This window comes from Anomaloglossus baeobatrachus, chromosome 6 (assembly GCF_048569485.1).
Source record: "Anomaloglossus baeobatrachus isolate aAnoBae1 chromosome 6, aAnoBae1.hap1, whole genome shotgun sequence".
Classification (NCBI taxonomy): domain Eukaryota; kingdom Metazoa; phylum Chordata; class Amphibia; order Anura; family Aromobatidae; genus Anomaloglossus; species Anomaloglossus baeobatrachus.
The window spans coordinates 78,972,083-78,994,004 of record NC_134358.1 but is presented as its reverse complement, the minus strand read 5'-3'; positions in this window follow the sequence as shown (position 1 = coordinate 78,994,004).

The following is a 21,922-nucleotide window of genomic DNA, read 5'->3' as shown; positions in this document are numbered from 1 at the left end:
CTGATGTACACCCCGTCACATCCTGATCGTGGGAAGGTACCGTAATTGGAATAAATCATTTATAGAATGAAGAGCGAGCCTCCAAACTGTGTTACCAGAGGCACATACATAGAGAGCCCCATAATGGAAAGGACAGGACTGTCGTGTCCTGTTTTAATACAGTTATGAAAGAACATGTCCACTGCTCCTTAATTACATTTTTGCACTGAGGGCGATAGCTAAGCATTGTACACAGGTATTTTTGTCAGAGTTTGAAGGAATCAGCAGCGCACATGTGCGACCATCACTCCATTCACTCAGGAGACACAGGAATACAGTTCTTATGATTTGTGGTGATCGGACCCCATTGATTGAGCAGTTATCCCCTATACAGTGAGAAAACGAACTTCTAGATTTAATTAAAATTGAAATTCATATCTAAAGAAAAGGTACAATCCTCCACAGCTGCAGGTCCTTGCACTCGAGAGTTAAGGCCGCTTTACACGCTACGATTTATCTGACGATCTCGGTAGCGATGTGACACGCCCAGATCGGTTACGATTTGCCGAGATTGCTCATAGGTCATTTATTAGCGGTCACATGTAACAATCGCACAAGCGACGCAAAATCGTTCAGTGATATATTGTTTGACCAAGGCGGCCGTGTGGATGTTGTTCGTCGTTTGCAGGGTGTCAAACGTACCAATAGGTCTGCTGCGTTCCAAACGATGAACAATATTTTGAAAGTAAGCGACGTGTCAACGATCAAAAATTTTCACCCTATTTGTGATCGTTCGGAGTCGCTCCTAGGTGTCACACGCAAGGACGTCGCTAACGATGCCAGATATGCATCACGGAATCCGTGACCCAAACGACATATCGTCAGATAAATCGTAGCATGTAACGCCGCCTTTAGTCAGTAATGGCTGGACTAGAGCCCTATGAACCTCCTCCTACTTACTACTATCTCCCGCTCCCCTACTATTAGGTTTGTGCAAAATTATACTTGCCTCATGCCATAGTGACTGTCAACATGGCCGCTCATTGATGGTCCTGCAAATCTCTTTGCTCAACCCCAATCAGGACAAAATAATATTAATAATAAAGGGGTGGCACATACATTTCATTCTAAATCCCTGTCTAATTAGTGCTGAAATCTAAGCTATATTCTAATATGCTAAACATTCCTTACTGTTCCCTATCTACACTAACTGCAATTCTATTTTTTTTCCTATGCACAAAGCACCATCAGAGCAGCGGGCAGAAGCTGTAGTCGCTGTCACAGTCCCAGAACCCTACTAAAACAAAGCATCATCAGTGACACCCATTTCAGGGGTGGTTTTCGTTCCTGCTTTGTCCCTGCGCTGTCGGTGCCTGTGCAATCTAGACTGTGACAGTATTTGCTCTGTTTTCAGCTCAGATTAGGAATAAACAGCTGGCAACAGAGCGGTGGCAATAGAAGCCTGAGAAGAAAAAAAAATTACCAACCCTGCACAGTTCAGCGGCATCTTTAGATGCAGCTGGCACAGTTCATGAAATCTCATCCACTTTGCTTAAACAGGTAAACGCTGCAGAATTTCTGTGCAGAAAAGGAGCAAAAAAAAAAAACAGAATTGGCATTACGCGTCAACATGGTCTAAATTTCCAAGCAAAGTGGTTGTAATTTTATAGGAAGAAAAAAAATCTTTCTTTTTTTCTCCCTCCAGAATACAGGGACATAGAAATACACTGCTATGCACAGATGTATCTCTACATACCTGTATCATCTGCTTGTGGAGATAGAGCCTGCACTATTGCTGTTGCTTGCAATTATAGACACTGTGGGTTCAAATCCCAGGAACAAATACCAAAAAAGAGAAAATTATTTTTTTGTTAATTGGTTTTTTTGTTTTTTTTTTAGGATCAAAAAAAATCTAACTCTCTCTGTAGCACCTGGCATTGCCCAGGATAGTAGCGGTCTCTCTGTTTCTCTCCCATTTTCTGTCTGTCTCCTTCTCTGTCTGTCTCTTTCCCTCTCTGTCCCTGTCTGTCTCTTTCTCTGTCTGTCTCTTTCCCTTTCCGTGTCTGTCTATCTCTTTCCTTGTTTTTGTCTCTTTCCCTGTCTGCCCCTGTCTGCCTCTTTCCCTGTTTGTCTCTTTCCCTTTCCCTGTTTGTCTATCTGTTTCCCTGTCTATGTCTGTCTCTTTCCCTGTTTGTTACTTTCCCTGTCTGTCTCTTTGTTTGTCTGTCTGTCTCTTTCCCTAGCTGCATTGCAACATGCCAACATTCCATTCAAGGGTGTGGCTGCATTGTGACATGCCAACATTCTTCTGAAGTTCTGGCTGCACTGTGGCTCCCAGCTCCACTGACATTAATGGAGGCAGGTTTTTTGGCGAATAACTGTAAAGCGCGGAGTTAAAATTTCCCCTGAAAACATAGTCTATGACATTCCCTGAGTCAAATGGGGTGTCTGTGCAACATTTTGTGATTGTACATGCGACAGTACGGATTCCTACACACACACACACACACACACACACACACACACACACACACACACACACACACACACACACACACACACACACACACACACACACACACACACACACACACACAGCTTTATATATTAGATATATGGACATAGAAATACATTGCTGTGCACAGATGTATCTCTATGTAACAGTATAATCTGCTACTGGGTTCAATGCCTGCAATACAACTCAAGTTTACCAAATTCTCCTATCTTTTTCAGTATGTGGCTGTGGCTTGAGCAGATTATAGAAGAAGAGAATTTTTTATTTAATTTATGTTCAGAAACATGTCACCCCTACCACCAAGGAAGAGCTGTGGAGCCAGCGAAGAGAGTGAGAGGAAGTCGAGACAATGCCCTGACGTGCCTGGACAATGGGACTGAGCCCTCAAATCAGGACAGTCCTGCTGAATCTGGGTCGGTTGGGAGCTAATGTCATTGAACTCAGCACTGTGAGTGGAGGCTGTAAGTTTGCTCCTGCACTGTGGCTGACAGCCGGTTTTGCACAGATGTGTCCACATACAAACACAAATAAAACCAGTTTTGTCCAGCATGTGCCTTTTTTCTGTTTTTCATAAAAATTCCAAGCTGGCTGCAGTCACCCTACCAACTACTGGAATACATTCTTCTGATATAAACTCCAAGATGGCCACCATCACCATAGCAACCAGCACTTTGTGTCTCATTTATCAAAACTGTTTAACAGAAAAACTCATCTGTCAGTCAGCAGCCTATCACAGTGCAGTTTTCATTTAGCCACAGCAGGTTGAGAAATGAGAGCTGGGCTCTGATTGGCTGCTGTTAGACAGTGTTGATGAATGAGGCCTCGCTCTTCCTATATAAGCCATAGTGGGTCAGTGTTATATTTTTGTCTGTTTCCTAAGAGACATTTATATCAGTAATTTTCGGCGAAAGCTAAAATTAAAATTGAAAATGTAATGTGTTTTTATTGATAAAAACCTCCATGTGCTGCCAGTGATTTGCATGGAGCCATAGACTTGCATTAGTGAGTTTGGTCCATGACTCCAATCAAAAGTAGACGTGACCACGGACATGTGAACAGCGCCATAGACTATAATGTGTGCGTGTACTATCAGGGACAGACGCCATACCTGAACAATGGATATCTTACAGATATAAGAAGCTGTTTTGATCCGATGTCCCAGAAGAACACAGCAGAGATGGCTTCTGCAGGAGGTGGAGGATGATCCTCTGGGAAATGTTTCGTCCTGTCCTCTCCTGGATGTGTGATGTGGGGTCAGGCTGCAGCCAGTGGTGGATAAGACGCTGCATCTGTCTGTGGCTCCAGGATGATGACGTCAGCAAGAGCAGTGTGACATCACCGACTTCTAGAATACAGCCAGCAGCCAATCAGGGAAGAGCTTATTACTTCCAAGGGCAGATGTAATAATAAAGCAGTGATCTGATTGGATATATGTCCACTTATAGAATGCAGCAGACAAGGAAATTTACTTTGTGTACTTTATACAAAAATGTTTTTATATGTATAATATGTATGTGTGTGTGTATATACACCGCGTGCACAATTATTACACAATTTCTATTTTTGATGATTAATTTTGTTATTGAACAACTACAGTGTAGTTGGTCAATCCAAACAGCTCCCCTACACACCGTATGATGGGACCACAGCTCCCCTACACACCTTATGATGGGACCACAGCTCCCCTACACACCGTATGATGGGACCACAGCTCCCCTACACACCGTATGATAGGACCACAGCTCCCCTACACACCGTATGATGGGACCACAGCTTCCCTATGTGACGCCCTGGGCAAGCCAGGGGTCACAGGTCACAACACCACAAGCACCCCACATTCCCTGCAGGTACACACAAGGTCAAAACTAAAATCCTTGTTGCCTTCCTCCAGGGGCTGGTGTCCACACCAGGGGGTGGGCCAGGCGGTTGGCTCCGCCCACCAAGGAGTTCACAGCCCTGGAGGCGGGAGGAACCAGGAGATAGAGTTTGGAGGAGGAGGTGGAAGGAGTTGAAGTGGAGAGTGAGAAGTGGGAGTTCAAAGTGAGAGGAAGTGGTAGAGGAGCTAAAGTAAGAGCAACAGAGAAAGTGACAGAAAGAAGCCTGAAGTTGGTCCGGGTGTGTGCCCCGGACTGAGACAGCAAGGTTGGCAGACGGCGGTGACCGTCTGCAGGAGAGACTGCTCGGAGGTTGCCGAAAGGACCGTGGACGGGTGGTGACCCGGCGGTACCGGAGCGGTATACGTAGATTAGTCAGCACCAGGGCAGGGGCCTTTCGGATCCCGGCAAGGCTAGGAGTCGCCGAATTTGCCAAATCCGTCAGTGAAGGGGACGACTGTCTCCCAACAACCAAGTCCCGTTTGAAGGCAACAGTCCAACCGTTAAGGGGAGACACCGCCACCGCCAAGGCACCAGTTTCCCAGGGCCAGCGCCTGCGGGCAAGAGTAGAGCTCCTTCGGCCCAGCTTGAAGCCGAGGAGTGGGTAACCGGTGGGAACCCATCGCTACCAAAAGGACTTTACATAGGTGCAGGGAAGAGACCGTCACCGCTAACTGCAGGGAACATCAGCACTGTGAACCGTCCGAGGGACCCGTCCAACCAGCCGTTTGTTTACCGAGAACTGTGTCGTGTTTACTGGCTGAGTGAGTACCTCCGTGCCGTGCGGCACAGCGCTGTCCCTGCGCCCCTGCACCTCCACAGACCCCAGACCCGCCTGTCCACCATCCCAATCCCATCACCGGGCCCCGGGAGCACAACAACCCCTACCCACGGAGGGCACATCAACAACTGGCTGCTCCATACCATCACTCCCGGGCTCCCCATACAGAGCAGCGGTGGTGTTAACAAATCACCACAACCGTGGGTGGCGTCACGGACAATAAACTATCCCCAAATCCCATCCCCTTTCACTCACGGGCGAGGAGCGCCGCTCGAGTCCCCGGGATCCGGCCCATCGCTCGAGCCACCGAGCAGCGGCAGCAGCAGGCCGCAGCAGCCGCAGCCGGACCCGAGCAGTGGGAGGGTGTGGCGTCCCCTCCTCCGCCCGCGACACCTACACACCATATAATGGGAACACAGCTCCCCTACACACCGTTTCATGGGACCACAGCTCCCCTACACACTGTTTCGTGGGACTACAGTTCCCCTACACACTGTTTCGTGGGACCACAGCTCCCCTATTCACCGTTTCATGGGACCACAGCTCCCCTACACATTGTTTTGTGGGACCACAGCTCCCCTACACACTGTTTCATGGGACTACAGTTCCCCTACACAGTTTCGTGGGACCACAGCTCCCCTATACACAGTATGATGGGACCACAGATCCACTATACACAGAATAATGGGACCACAGATCAACGATACACCATATGATGGGACCACAGATCCTACACACCGTATGATGGGACCACAGATCCCACACACCCAGTATGATGGGATCACAGCTCCCCTACAGTGTGATGGGACCACAGATCAACTATACACAGTATGATGGGACCACAGATCCCCTATACACAGTATGATGGAACCACAGATCCACTATACACTGTATGATGGGACAACAGACCCCCTATACCCAGTATGATTGGACCACAGCTCCCCTACATGCAGTGTGATGGAACCACAGATCCACTATACGCAGTATGAAGAGACCACAGATACCCTATACACAGTATGATGGAACTGCAGATCCACTATACACAGTACGATGGGCCCACAGCTCCCCTATACACAGTATAATGAGCCCATAACTCCCCTACATCTATACAGAGTATGACAGTATAATGGGCCCACAGGAAACTGATGCTGGACCTCTCACATTGCAGGGGTGGTCCAAAACCAAATTTTTCTTTCATATTTAATGTAGATCTCTTTAATTTAATATTTAAATAACTTTTCTAAATGTACTTTAATTAAAAATCCCCTCCCTGACAGCAAAACACCCACCAGCAGCACAAAGTATACAGTGCAACACACAGCACAGTACAGACCATAATACTGTACAATGTAATAGCCCCACTCCCCCACACATATCACCTCATTACATGCATGTTATCAGGCTCCCCCATACTGCACAGTGTAATAGCCCCCCTCCCCCACACATCCCTTCATTACATACATGTTATGAGACCCCCACACTGCACAGTGTAATAGCCCTCCTCCCCACACACATCACCATATTACATACATTATAGCCCCCACTCTGCACAGTAATGAACACTCTGCCGCCTGTCTCCTCAGTACATTACTTCCCTCCCTCTCTGCATCTTACCACCAGCCCGGGTGGAGCTCCCTGTACTGCAGGAGGGAATCACTGAGACAGCAGTGGGAGGCGGAGCCGGCACTGAGCACCGCAGGTCCTGGAGGAACAGCCGGGAATCCTCTGCAGACAGGTGATAGGACCTGGTGACGTGCAATGTGCTGCTCGGGCGCGTCCTGTGCATCGTGATGCGACTAAGCCGCTGCAGTGCCACTCATATAATTAACATTATTGTAGCTGCGGGTAGGCCCCCTCAGAGCTAAGATCTCGGGGCCCGGGGCGACCGCACCCTCTGCCCAGCCGCTAGTTACGCTATTGACTGGAATACATTCTACTGATATAAACCCCAAAATGGCCACCATCACCATAGCAACCAGCACTTTGCATCTCATTTATCAAAACTATTTAACTGTAACACTGGTCTATCAGTCAGCAGCCTATCACAGTGCAGTTTTCATTTAGCCACAGCAGGTTGAGAAATGAGAGCTGAGCTATGATTGGCTGCTGTAGACACTGTTAGACAGTGTTGATAAATGAGGACTTGCTCTTGTCATATAAGCCATAGTGGGTCAGTGTTATACTTTTGGCTGTTTGCTATGAGACATTTATATCCATAGTTTTCAGTAAACGCTAAAATTAAAAATGTAATGTGTTTTTATAAATAAAAACTTCCATGTGCTTTCAGTGTTTTGCATGGAGCCATAGACTTGTGTGGCGCCCTGGACTAGCCAGGTCGTCACAGATAACACACAAACACCCCCACCCCCACTAGACAGTGACACCAGCCAAACACAAAACCTTTGTTGCCTCCCTCCAGGGTCTGATGTCCACACCAGGTGGGGCGGAGCCAAGCGGTTTGCCCCACCCACCGAGGAGTTCACAGGCCTGGGGGCGGGAAAAGTGTCAGATAGAGTTTGGAGTGTGAAGTGAGAGGAGTAAACACTTGGGTGTCTGGGTTTGTGGCCCAGGCACTGACAACAAGGTTGGCAGATGGTGGTGGCCGTCTGCATGAGTGGTGAAGCAACGCGGAACCGTAGGACCAGGGTTGGGCGTTGGCCCGCCGGTACCGACCGGGGAGCGAAGTGAAGCCAGCACACACAGACAGGGCCATTGGACCCCGACCAGGCTTGGAGCCGCCGACAATAGTCAAATCCGAGTGTGACGGGAACCCCAGGGGTTTCCTAACAGCCAAAGACCCAATTGAAGGCAACCGGCCACACCGTGAGGGTATACAGCTACCGCCTAAGGCTAGAGACCCAAGGGCCAGCGCCCGCGGGCAAAGGAAGCTCCTCCGGTATCCATACGCCGGGGAGCGGACTACCGTTGGGGATCCATAGTAGTCAACTAAGTACATCAAGGTGCAGGGAAAGACAGCTGCCATCACCTGTCCGGGGAGAGACACTGCAGCCTGCTGCGGGACCCATCCATCCAGTCGTTTCTTTTACCGAGGACTTTGTGCATCTCTTGCTGAGTGAGTACACCCGTGCCATCCGGCACCGCGCTGTCCCTGCAACCCTGCACCTCAACAAACCCTGCCTCCCCGTCACACCACCGGGCCCCGGGACCACCGACCCCTACCCACGGAGGGGGAAAACAACATCCCAGCTGCTCCCTACCATCGCTCCCGGGATCCTCATCACCAGCAGCGGTGGTGCCCACCTTCACCACAACCCGTGGGTGACGTCACGGACTAAATCCCCCAAACCAACCACCCTTTTCACTCACGGGCGAGGAGCGCCGCTCGAGTCCCCGGATCCGGCCCACCGCTCGAGCCACCGTGCAGCAGCAGCGCCGGACCCGAGCGTTAGCGAGCGCATGGCGGTGGCGTCCTCCCCGCCCGCGACACTTGCATTAATGAGTTTGGTCCATGACTCCGATCAAAAGTAGACGTGACCACAGACATGTGAGCAGCGCCATAGACTATAATGTGTGTGTGTGCTATCAGGGAAAAGCACAGACAGACGCCATACCTGAACAATGGATATCTTACAGATATAAGAAGCTGTTTTGATCCGATGTCCCAGAAGAACACAGCAGAGATGGCTTCTGCAGGAGGTGGAGGATGATCCTCTGGGAAATCTTTCGTCCTGTCCTCTCCTGGATGTGTAACGTGGGGTCAGGCTGCAGCCAGTGGTGGATAAGACGCTGCATCTGTCTGTGGCTCCAGGATGATGACGTCAGCAAGAGCAGTGTGACATCACCGTCTTCTAGAATACGGCCAGCAGCCAATCAGGGAAGAGCTTATTACTTCCAAGGGCAGATGTAATAATAAAGCAGTGATCTGATTGGATACATGTCCACTTATAGAATGATGAAGGCTGTGGCCAATCAGCAGACAAGGAAATTTACTTTGTGTACTTTATACAAAAATGTTTTTATATGTATAATATGTATGTGTGTGTGTATATACACCGCGTGCACAATTATTACACAATTTCTATTTTTGATGATTAATTTTGTTATTGAACAACTACAGTGTAGTCGGTCAATCCAAACAGCTCCCCTACACACCGTATGATGGGACCACAGCTCCCCTACACACCGTATGATGGGACCACAGCTCCCCTACACACCGTATGATGGGACCACAGCTCCCCTACACACCGTATGATGGGACCACAGCTCCCCTACACACCGTATGATGGGACCACAGCTCCCCTTCACACCGTATGATGGGACCACAGCTCCCCTACACACCGTATGATGGGACCACAGCTCCCCTACACACCGTATGATGGGACCACAGCTCCCCTACACACCGTATGATGGGACCACAGCTCCCCTACACACCGTATGATGGGACCACAGCTCCCCTTCACACCGTATGATAGGACCACAGCTCCCCTACACACCGTATGATGGGACCACAGCTCCCCTACACACTGTATGATGGGACCACAGCTCCCCTTCACACCGTATGATAGGACCACAGCTCCCCTACACACCGTATGATAGGACCACAGCTCCCCTACACACCGTATGATGGGACCACAGCTCCCCTTCACACCGTATGATAGGACCACAGCTCCCCTACACACCGTATGATAGGACCACAGCTCCCCTACACACCGTATGATAGGACCACAGCTCCCCTACACACCGTATGATGGGACCACAGCTCCCCTACACACCGTATGATGGGACCACAGCTTCCCTACACACCATATAATGGGAACACAGCTCCCCTTCACACCGTATGATAGGACCACAGCTCCCCTACACACCGTATGATAGGACCACAGCTCCCCTACACATCGTTTTGTGGGAACACAGCTCCCCCTACACATCGTTTCGTGGGACCACAGCTCCCCTACACACCGTATGATAGCACCACAGCTCCCCTACACACCGTATGATGGGAACACAGCTCCCCCTACACATCGTTTCATGGGACCACAGCTCACTCACACACTGTTTTGTGGGACCACAGCTCCCATACACACTGTTTCGTGGGACTACAGTTCCTCTACACACTGTTTCATGGGACCACAGCTCCCCTATACATAGTATGATTGGACCACAGATCCACGATACACCATATGATGGGACCACAGATCCCCTACATGCAGAGTGATGGAACCACAGATCCACTATACGCAGTATGATGAGACCACATATCCCCTATACACAGTATGATGGAACCACAGATGCACTATACACAGTATGATGGGACCACAGATCCACTATACACAGTATAATGAGCCCATAACTCCCCTACATCTATACAGAGTATGACAGTATAATGGGCCCACAGGAAACTGATGCTGGACCTCTCAGATTGCAGGGGTGGTCCAAAACCAAATTTTTCTTTCTTATTTAATGTAGATCTCTTTAATTTAATATTTAAATAACTTTTCTAAATGTACTTTAATTAAAAATCCCCTCCCTGACAGGAAAACACCCACCAGCAGCACAAAGTATATAGTGCAACACACAGTACAGACCATAATACTGTACAATGTAATAGCCCCACTCCCCCACACATATCACCTCATTACATGCATGTTATCAGGCCCCCCCATACTGCACAGTGTAATAGCCCCCCTCCCCCACACATCACCTCATTACATGCATGTTATCAGGCCCCCCCCACACTGCACAGTGTAATAGCCCCCCTCCCCCACACATCCCTTCATTACATACATGTTATGAGACCCCCACACTAGATAGTGTAATAGCCCTCCTCCCCACACACATCACCATATTACATACATTATAGCCCCCACTCTGCACAGTAATGAACACTCTGCCGCCTGTCTCCTCAGTACCTTACTTCCCTCCCTCTCTGCATCTTACCACCAGCCCGGGTGGAGCTCCCTGTACTGCAGGAGGGAATCACTGAGACAGCAGTGGGAGGCGGAGCCGGCACTGAGCACCGCAGGTCCTGGAGGAACAGCCGGGAATCCTCTGCAGACAGGTGATAGGACCTGGCGACGCGCAATGTGCTGCTCGGGCGGGTCCTGTGCATCGTGATGCGACTAAGCCACTGCAGTGCCACTCATATAATTAATATTATTGTAGCTGCGGGTAGGCCCCCTCAGAGCTCAGATATCGGGGCCGGGGCAACCGCACCCTCTCTCCCAGCCACTAGTTACGCTATTGACTGGAATACATTCTACTGATATAAACCCCAAAATGGCCACCATCACCATAGCAACCAGCACTTTGCATCTCATTTATCAAAACTATTTAACTGTAACACTGGTCTATCAGTCAGCAGCCTATCACAGTGCAGTTTTCATTTAGCCACAGCAGTTTGAGAAAGAGAGCTGAGCTCTGATTGGCTGCTGTTAGACAGTGTTGATGAATGAGGCCTCGCTCTTCTCATATAAGCCATAGTGGGTCAGTGTTATACTTTTGGCTGTTTTCTAAGAGACATTTATATCAGTAATTTTCGGCAAACGCTAAAATTGAAAATGTAATGTGTTTTTATTGATAAAAACCTCCATGTGCTGCCAGTGATTTGCATGGAGCCATAGACTTGCATTAGTGAGTTTGGTCCATGACTCCAATCAAAAGTAGACGTGACCATGGACATGTGAGCAGCGCCATAGACTATAATGTGTGCGTGTACTATCAGGGAAAAACACAGACAGACGCCATACCTGAACAATGGATATCTTACAGATATAAGAAGAAGCTGCTTTGATCCGATGTCCCAGAAGAACACAGCAGAGATGGCTTCTGCAGGAGGTGGAGGATGATCCTCTGGGAAATGTTTCGCCCTGTCCTCTCCTGGATGTGTAACGTGGGGTCAGGCTGCAGCCAGTGGTGGATAAGACGCTGCATCTGTCTGTGGCTCCAGGATGATGACGTCAGCAAGAGCAGTGTGACATCACCGTCTTCTAGAATATGGCCAGCAGCCAATCAGGGAAGAGCTTATTACTTCCAAGGGCAGACGTAATAATAAAGCAGTGATCTGATTGGATACATGTCCACTTATAGAATGATGAAGGCTCTAGCCAATCAGCAGACAAGGAAATTTACTTTGTGTACTTTATACAAAAATGTTTTTATATGTATAATATGTATGTGTGTGTGTATATACACCGCGTGCACAATTATTACACAATTTCTATTTTTGATGATTAATTTTGTTATTGAACAACTACAGTGTAGTCGGTCAATCCAAACAGCTCCCCTACACACCGTATGATGGGACCACAGCTCCCCTACACACCGTATGATAGGACCACAGCTCCCTTGCACATCGTTTCGTGGGAACACAGCTCCCCTACACACCGTATTATAGGACCACAGCTCCCCTACACACCGTATGATGGGACCACAGCTTCCCTACACACTGTTTCATGGGACCACAGCTCCCCTACACACTGTTTTGTGGGACCACAGCTCCCCAACACACTGTTTCGTGGGACTACAGTTCCCCTACATACTGTTTCGTGGGACCACAGCTCCCCATGCACCGTTTCATGGGACCACAGCTCCCCTACACACTATTTTGTGGGACCACAGCTCCCCTACACACTGTTTCGTGGGACCACAGTTCCCCTATACACAGTATGATGGGACCACAGATCCACTATAAACAGAATGATGGGACCACAGATCCACGATACACCGTATGATGGGACCACAGATCCCCTACACACCGTATGATGGGACCACAGATCCCCCACACCCAGTATGATGGGATCACATGCAGTGTGATGGGACCACAGATCAACTATACGCAGTATGATGGGACCACAGATCCCCTATACACAGTATGATGGAACCACAGATCCACTATACACTGTATGATGGGACCACAGATCCCCTACAGCCAGTATGATGGGACCACAGCTCCCCTACACGCAGTGTGATGGGACCACAGATCCACTATACGCAGTATGATGAGACCACAGATCCCCTATACACAGTATGATGGTGTGACGCCCTGGACTAGCCAGGTAGTCACAGACATAACACCATACACACCCCCTCCACTGGATAGTCACACCAGTCAGGCAAAAACCCTTGTTGCCTCCCTCCAGGGTCTGATGTCCACACCAGGTGGGGCGGAGCCAGGCGGTTGGCCCCACCCACCGAGGAGTTCACAGGTCTGGAGGCGGGAAAAGCAGTGAGTTCAGAGAGTTTAGTTGGAAGTAGAGTTGAGAAGTGACAGCAGAAAAACTGTAAGTGTCTGGGTCGGAGCTCAGGCACTGACAGCAAGGTTGGCAGACGGTGGTGGCCGTCTGCAGGAGTTAGTGGATCTTCGCAGAACCGTAGGACCGGGGTCGGGTGGTGGCCCCCCAGTACCGAACCGGGGAGTGGAGTGAAGCTAAGCACACAGGCAGGGCCATCGGACCCCGACCAGGCTTGGAACCGCCGACATCGGTCAAATCCGAGTGTGACCGGAACCCCAGGGGTTCCCCAACAACCAAGACCCAACAGAAGGCAACAGTCCACACCGTGAGGATATACAGCCACCGCCATAGGCTAGAGATCCAAGGGCCAGGGACTGCGGGCAAAACGGGCTCCTTCGGTACCTATACGCCGGGGAGCGGACTACCGGTGGGCAACCACAGGAGTCAGAACATCCTAACAAGGTGCAGGAAAAGACAGCCACCATCACACTGTCCGGGGAGAGCACAAACACAGCAGCCGGCTACGGGACCCGTCCATCCAGCCGTTTAGTTTACCAGAGACTCTGTTATTGACTGCCTGAGTGAGTACACTAGTGCCATCCGGCACCGCGCCGCGCTGCCCCTGCAACCCAGCCATCCAGCCTCCCCGTTACACCACCGGGCCACGGGATCACCAGCCCCTACCCACGGAGGGGACAACATCCTAGCTGCTCCCTGCCATCGCTCCCGAGATCCCCGTCACCAGCAGTGGTGGTGCCCTTTATCACCACGACCCGTGGGTGGCGTCACGAACTATCTCCCTAAACAAACCACCCCCTTTTCACTCGTGGACGAGGAGTGCTGCTCGAGTCTCCGGGTCCGGACCACCACTCGAGCCACCGAGCAGCTGCAGAAGCCCCGGACCCGAGCGTGGCAAGCGCGTCCCCTCCGCCCGTGACAATGGGATCATGGATCCACTATACACAGTACGATGGGCCCACAGCTCCCCTATACACAGTATAATGAGCCCATAACTCCCCTACATCTATACAGAGTATGACAGTATAATGGGCCCACAGGAAACTGATGCTGGACCTCTCAGATTGCAGGGGTGGTCCAAAACCAAATTTTTCTTTCATATTTAATGTAGATCTCTTTAATTTAATATTTAAATAGCTTTTCTAAATGTACTTTAATTAAAAATCCCCTCCCTGACAGGAAAACACCCACCAGCAGCACAAAGTATACAGTGCAACACACAGTACAGACCATAATACTGTACAATGTAATAGCCCCACTCCCCCACACATATCACCTCATTACATGCATGTTATCAGGCCCCCCCACACTGCACAGTGTAATAGCCCCCGTCCTCCACACATCCCTTCATTACATACATGTTATCTATGTTTAGGAATGGGATGGTGGGCCCTAGTTCTTTGAACTCTGGAACGACCCCGGTCCGACAAACTCCCATTAATTCTGATGTAGGGGGATTACAAACCAAAAGATCTTCTATTGAACCCCCTGGGGGAAATCTAAATATGGCACCTAAGGAAGTGGTTTCGAGTGAACCATCCAATAAGATACAGATAGACATTCCTAAGAGTGATGGGAATGTGAGAGATTTTGAAAGCACTAAGAGACAACTCGAAGCTCTAAGGATTCAGATCGAAAGAATCCGCAAGGACAGAGACATAGCCTTGGAAAAAGAGTTCAATAAATTGATCCCTTTAGATGAACCTGACAAGGATTTCATAGATCTCCTTGAATTATCGACACATGAGGAGTTTATTCCCCTACCTGAGATACCTAATGATAATGAACCGATGACTATCCTATCTCCTAGGGCCTCTCCCAACATTAGCCCCAAAACCAGTACGATTACCATTGATAATTCCCAAAAAGGCAACACATGTGTTCCTTTTTTAGCCCTGGCCAGAAAGTCACAGAGCCATATAACCAATTTTCTGACACCAAGAATAGGAAAGAGAAAAAGCACTACAGAGGATCCAGGGCTGGAATTAGGGTCAAACAAAAAAGAGAGAAGAGATCTATTACACGAGACATTAATTTAGGTATATTCAATCTATCAGATTACCCCCTATCCAAAGGGGAGCTTAAAATTCTGAGGAAAGGCTTGTCTTTCTGTCCTGCTACCAGTGCTAATGACTTCGAGTTGTATTTGGACTTTCAGAAATTTGTGAGAAAGCTCACTTTAACTAGACATTTTGAGATACATAAGACCCATCCCAATATATATATAGAGAGCCCTGATATTTTTCATCATACGGACTTAAAATCAAAATCCAACTTTTACCCTGTACGGAGTAAGGGTCACCATCTAGAGACGTTCAGTGATTTAGTTTTGGAAGATTTCAAAAATCTCTCAGGCTATAGGAATTCAGTAAAAACCAATTTAAATATGGATGAGAGAAGAGCTTTACTCTCATTAAGAAATAACCCTGACCTAGTGATCAGATGCGCTGACAAAGGAGGTGGGATTGTATTACAAAATAAAAAGACTTACATACAGGAGGCGCTTAGGAACCTGTCTAACCCTCTCCATTATGAGACTGTGGATATGGCCATTTATAACCAGGCTATTCTTGATTACCATGTATTGGTTAATAAAGCGGTCAGAGAAGGAATATTAAATAAGGATGAGACTAAGTTTCTCAGTATTAAAAACCCTAAACTAGCCTTTTATTATCACCTACCGAAGATCCATAAGGATCTTGAGAATCCACCTGGGAGACCTATCATTTCAGGTATTGATTCCTTGACTGCAAATCTAGCAGCTTACTTTGACCGCATTATGAGAAGATATGTCACCAATCTGAGAAGCTATCTCCGTGACTCCACAGAGCTCATCAATATAATTAAGAGTATTGAGTGGAAAGACACGTTTGTTTTTGTAACCCTAGATATCTCAGCCCTGTATACCAACATCTCCCACCAACTAGGATTAGAGTGCTTTAAGCAATTCTTATTAGTGGATGAACGTCTGCCGGAAGGGCAAAAAAACTTCCTCCTCGAAGGAATGAGGTTTATACTGTTTAATAACTACTTCACTTTCCAAAATACACTATATCACCAATGCTGTGGGACTGCGATGGGGTCCAAAGTCGCACCTACGTACGCAAATCTGTTCATGGGTATGTTTGAGTCATTATACATTTTTGGGTCGGTACTATTCAAGCATGTGATTGTCTATAAAAGGTATATCGACGACCTGTTCCTGATCTGGGACAATTCACAAGATAATGTGAATGAATTCTTGGGACAAATATGCAATAACAATTGGGGTCTTATTTTCTCCCCTATTATAAATAAGGATAATATTGACTTCCTAGACCTGACCATCTCACACAATGAAGGAGTAATCCATACGAAAACTTTTTTCAAAAAAGTAGATAGCAATGGCTATATTCATTTTACTAGTAACCATTATAATAAATGGTTACAAAATATCCCAAAGAATCAGTTCCAAAGAATCCGAAAGAATTGTTCATTAGATAGGGACTTTGAGCTACAAGCCAATATCCTGAGAGAAAGGTTTTTGGAGAAAGACTATCCCGTCCCATTAATTAAGAAAGCATATCATGTCAACAAAAAACTAACACAGACAGATCTAGTAAGATCAAACAATCACAATATTAAGGACACGAGTGTGAATTTTTCGTCAAATTTTGTGATGACTTATAGTAATGATGGGGATATAATCAAGAGTATTATCCGTAAACACTGGGGTATTCTTCGGAACGACCCCTTTCTGAAGAAAGCTATCCCAGAGGTTCCTGGGATCACCTATCGGAGGGCCTCGACATTAAAAAATCAGTTAGCTCCTAGCCGACTCAGAGAGAAAAAACCCATGGAAGCCATGGATAATATTAAGGGATCCTTTAAATGTTTCTCTAAGAACTGTCTATGCTGCAGGTCAATTCAACATCAAAGGGTCAATTTTTGCTCAAAAACGGGGGGGGAAGTTTTTTCCATCAAATCACGTTTAAATTGTCAATCAGATTATGTCATATATTTGATTGAATGTGAATGCGATAGACAATATATTGGGAGAACAACACAGGCCCTGCATAATAGGTTAAACTCGCATAGACACAACATAAAAATAGGATTCATGTTACATGGTCTGTCGAGACACATTACTATGGATCACAATGGGGATTCAAAGATCAGAATCACTCCGATCGAACAGATAACCCCTTTCTCACATAATCACATTGAGGCTCTAAAAAGGAAAGAGACCTATTGGATCTATAAACTTAACACACTTAAACCCTTTGGGCTCAATGAAGTAACGGATCTGTTTTATTAGATCGCTATTGTCCCCTAAAGTAGTCCCTTTGTTGTGTTTGTGCCTGTGTTGTAATAGAAATGACCACAATATCCCCAATAATAATAATAATTATAATAATAAGATTGTTTATATGGACGCCGTCTAATGAGCAACGGATTTTCCCTGACTAGAGAACATTAGGGACTACTTTTCTTATGTTTTTAACGTAATCTTTGTAACATTATGATTTTATGATGTGTTGTGATGATTTTAGTGTTTTTTATCTTAGAGAGGATTTTTACATCCTCTTAGGTGATCACTCCAAATTATTTAATTTAATTGCTGTAATAATAATAATATCAGGTCATAGCCTTATGTTTTTAGAACTAATTTATACACATGTATATATCATATATATATATATATATATATATTTTTATAACTGTTAGAGACAAAACAATTGCAGTGTTCTAGTACACACTATACACCACACATAGCTCCATACAAACACATTCCTCGAGAGAGATCTCCTTGACATGCGCACTTGATTTGTTCCCACGGGTTTGAACTCTATTCACCCTCACGGCATAGTTCATTCTTATACTAGCTCCATATCCTTACTAAGCAGATGTCTGTACACATTCCTCGAGAGAGATCTCCTTGACATGCGCACTTGATTTGTTCCCACGGGTTTGAACTCTATTCACCCTCACGGCATAGTTCATTCTTATACTAGCTCCATATCCTTACTAAGCAGATGTCTGTACACATTCCTCGAGAGAGATTTTCTTGACATGCGCACTTGATTTGTTCCCACGGTTTTGAACTCTATTCACCCTCACGGCACATTTTTATACTAGCTCCATATCCTTACTAAACAGATGTCTGTATTTTTTTCCCATGCCTTTAACTGGGTATAATTTCTACTTTTTTACTGGTCCCCAGATTATCATTCCTAAATAAATGGTGGTATGATGTTGGTGATTTCCGACTAAAACAACATTAAATGTTTTTTCCCATAGAATGATCCGCACTAGCCTGTCGGTCGGGGAAATTAACAATTATATGGACATTCATCTATTTTCTTCCCTATACTGATATATAGGGAACTATAGCGCCTTGTGTTTGCACAATTCCCCTCCACAAAGCTCAGGGTCCACTTAGTTTTTGGTTCTAAGACCATGACACCGTCGCCTAAGGATTAAATTTTTGATCCTTTTTCTTTTTCCTTTTCTTCCTTTTTAATACCATGTATTTTTTAATACCATGTATATTTTTTACTCACTGGATAATTGATCCTTTTAAACACGCTTTCATTCAATAGGTTTCTATTTAGTACACTTTGTAATAAATCCATGTTTTGAACACATCCCGACGATCACTTCCAGGATGGCGCTGGCTGAATTTACGATCACAACCCAGCCGCTTTGATCAATTGACACTTTCCTAAAGACGTTCTAGGCAATGTGGTGATTGTCTAGTTGCACATTTGCATGGGTTCCCTACAATCATTTTGACACTATATATATATAAAAGAGAGGGACACATATAGATTTTGCACAAACACATGTTTTTAATTTCTTTTTAATCCATTTTTAATTTATACTTCTTAGTCGTCAGGACAGATATAATAATGGTGAATTGATTTACTATAAGAAAGGCTGAATGTAATAGATGATGACACACATTTTTTTCTATGTATGGATTCCCGCCGATTTTTTTAGAAGTGGGTGGATCTTGACGTCATCAGTAAGGTATATACTGCTGGAAGGATTCCTTGTACAGCAGATTTGTTTTGCTTGCCAGTCTGTCCTGATGAAGGGAGCTGTGACTCCTGAAACGCGTTGACTTGATCTGTGTAATGAATAAAAGCAACATCAATCCTTAATCTCCTGGATCGGCTGAGTCAGTGGCGCGGTTTGACATCCCTATCTACCACTCTCTGTTATTACATACATGTTATGAGACCCCCACACTAGATAGTGTAATAGCCCTCCTCCCCACACACATCACCATATTACATACATTATAGCCCCCACTCTGCACAGTAATGAACACTCTGCCGCCTGTCTCCTCAGTACCTTACTTCCCTCCCTCTCTGCATCTTACCACCAGCCCGGGTGGAGCTCCCTGTACTGCAGGAGGGAATCACTGAGACAGCAGTGGGAGGCAGAGCCGGCACTGAGCACCGCAGGTCCTGGAGGAACAGACGGGAATCCTCTGGAGACAGGTGCAGTGTGATAGGACCTGGTGACGTGCACTGTGCTGCTCAGGCGCGTCCTGTGCATCGTGATGCGACTAAGCCACTGCAGTGCCACTCATATAATTAACATTATTGTAGCTGCGGGTAGGCCCCCTCAGAGCTCAGATATCGGGGCCGGGGCCATCGCACCCTCTGCCCAGCCACTAGTTACGCTATTGACTGGAATACATTCTACTGATATAAACCCCAAAATGGCCACCATCACCATAGCAACCAGCACTTTGCATCTCATTTATCAAAACTATTTAAGTGTAAAGGCCCCTTTACACACTGCAACATCGCAAACGACATCGCTGTAACGTCACCGGTTTTGTGACGTAATAGCGACCTCCTCAACGACATTGCCGTGTGTGACACGCATCAGCGACCTGACCCCCGCTGTGAAGTTGCTGATCACTACACATCTCTCAGGACCATTCTTTGGTCCTTTGTTTCCCGCTGTGCAGCAAGCATCATTGTGTTTGACACCGTTACAGCGACTTCGTTAGCGACTTCCCTTTCAAAAAGCCGCTTTACAACGTCCCCAATGACTAGCTAAGTCGTTCTGCAGGTCCGTATCGCTGTTGCGTCGTTGTGACGGGGTATGCGACAGAGCAGTGAGGGACGCCAGGCCAAGGAACAATCCAAAGGGCTTTATTGGAACCACAAAGATAAAGCAGCAAACATAAATATAAATCCTTCAAATCTGCATGGAGTCCACAACAAAAAAACAAAAGATCCAGGGGCACCGCCTGGTATTCCGATGCCAGGGAAATTAGGGCAATGGTCCTTATATGAGTTCCTTGAGTCCAACAGGGTGAACAACAAAACACAATCCCACGTGGCCGCGGATCTCCAGTCTGTAACAGTCCACACACACAGACCCCAGGATCCAGCCTCAGCTATAGATCCTAGTACGTCTCCAGCCGAGATCCAACTAACTGAACTAACATGTTCTTCTCTCCTGGAATCAGCCCTTTAGGTGGGCACACCTCCCCCTGGCCATTTGATGCATGAATGGACTTTAGACTGCTGGCTCTGTTCTGTTTACCAAGTTGTAGATTGGAGAAGTCCCATGCTGAGAAGAACAATATATATATGCAACCCCCACCAAATCAATGACAATAGCTACTGCTGAAGCCTGATTGCAATATGATACAGGCTGGGGGGAAGGTATGGTCACTTACATCCCAAGACATTTCAAAGTGTTCAGTAAGTACAACCAAAGGAAAGTTGCATCACATCCTGACATAGTATTACAGCAAATACAGTGAGAAGGTAAAATACATCACATGGCATCTTATACAAAAATATGGGATGGAGAAAACTACATACATCATGACAATTCCTTCCCCTCCCAACTTGTGTACGTACTAGGGACCTCTACAGGTCGCTGGTTAAGTACACGCAGGCATGGCTGACAGGACTCAAGGCTCCTCTTGCCTGGACAGTCCATCTGCATTTTGGGTGTTGGCTCCAGGTTCTTTAGTGTATGATAAAGATGTAGGGTTGAATGTTCGGGTCCAGTTTATATCCTCCTTCACTTAAACTCTGCTTCCTGCACCCACAAATCGGCATTGTATATCTCCCACATCATTGCCTAGGAGTATGTCTGCAGGAAGGCCGCTCATCACACCGATTATGCATTGTTTTGCCCCAAAGCCATAATCCAGGGTCACACTCGCTCTTGGAATGTATCTTTGAGTACCTCCAGCCAATTCAATGGCAATTCCTGGTCCCTTTTGAATTGCTTCTGGTTGAATTACTCGGGGATCTGCGATGGTGAGAAAAGCCCCAGTGTCACGAAAGCCAACAACTTTTTGGCCATCCAGCACGACCTCCTGTAGATGTTTATGCTGAAGATCATAAGAACGCGTGGCTGTGGCTCGCACTCCATAGACTCCTGGTAGGGTAGTCAAGATATCAGGGTCACTTGGCAAATCATCAGGGCCTGAATCCAGCTCTTCTCCTGCTGAAGATGTCTGTAGATAATTGACAGGCAAAGGTGGTCTGCAGCTGTTCTGCCTCTGAACACCTGGACAGTGAGCTTGCAGATGACCAGG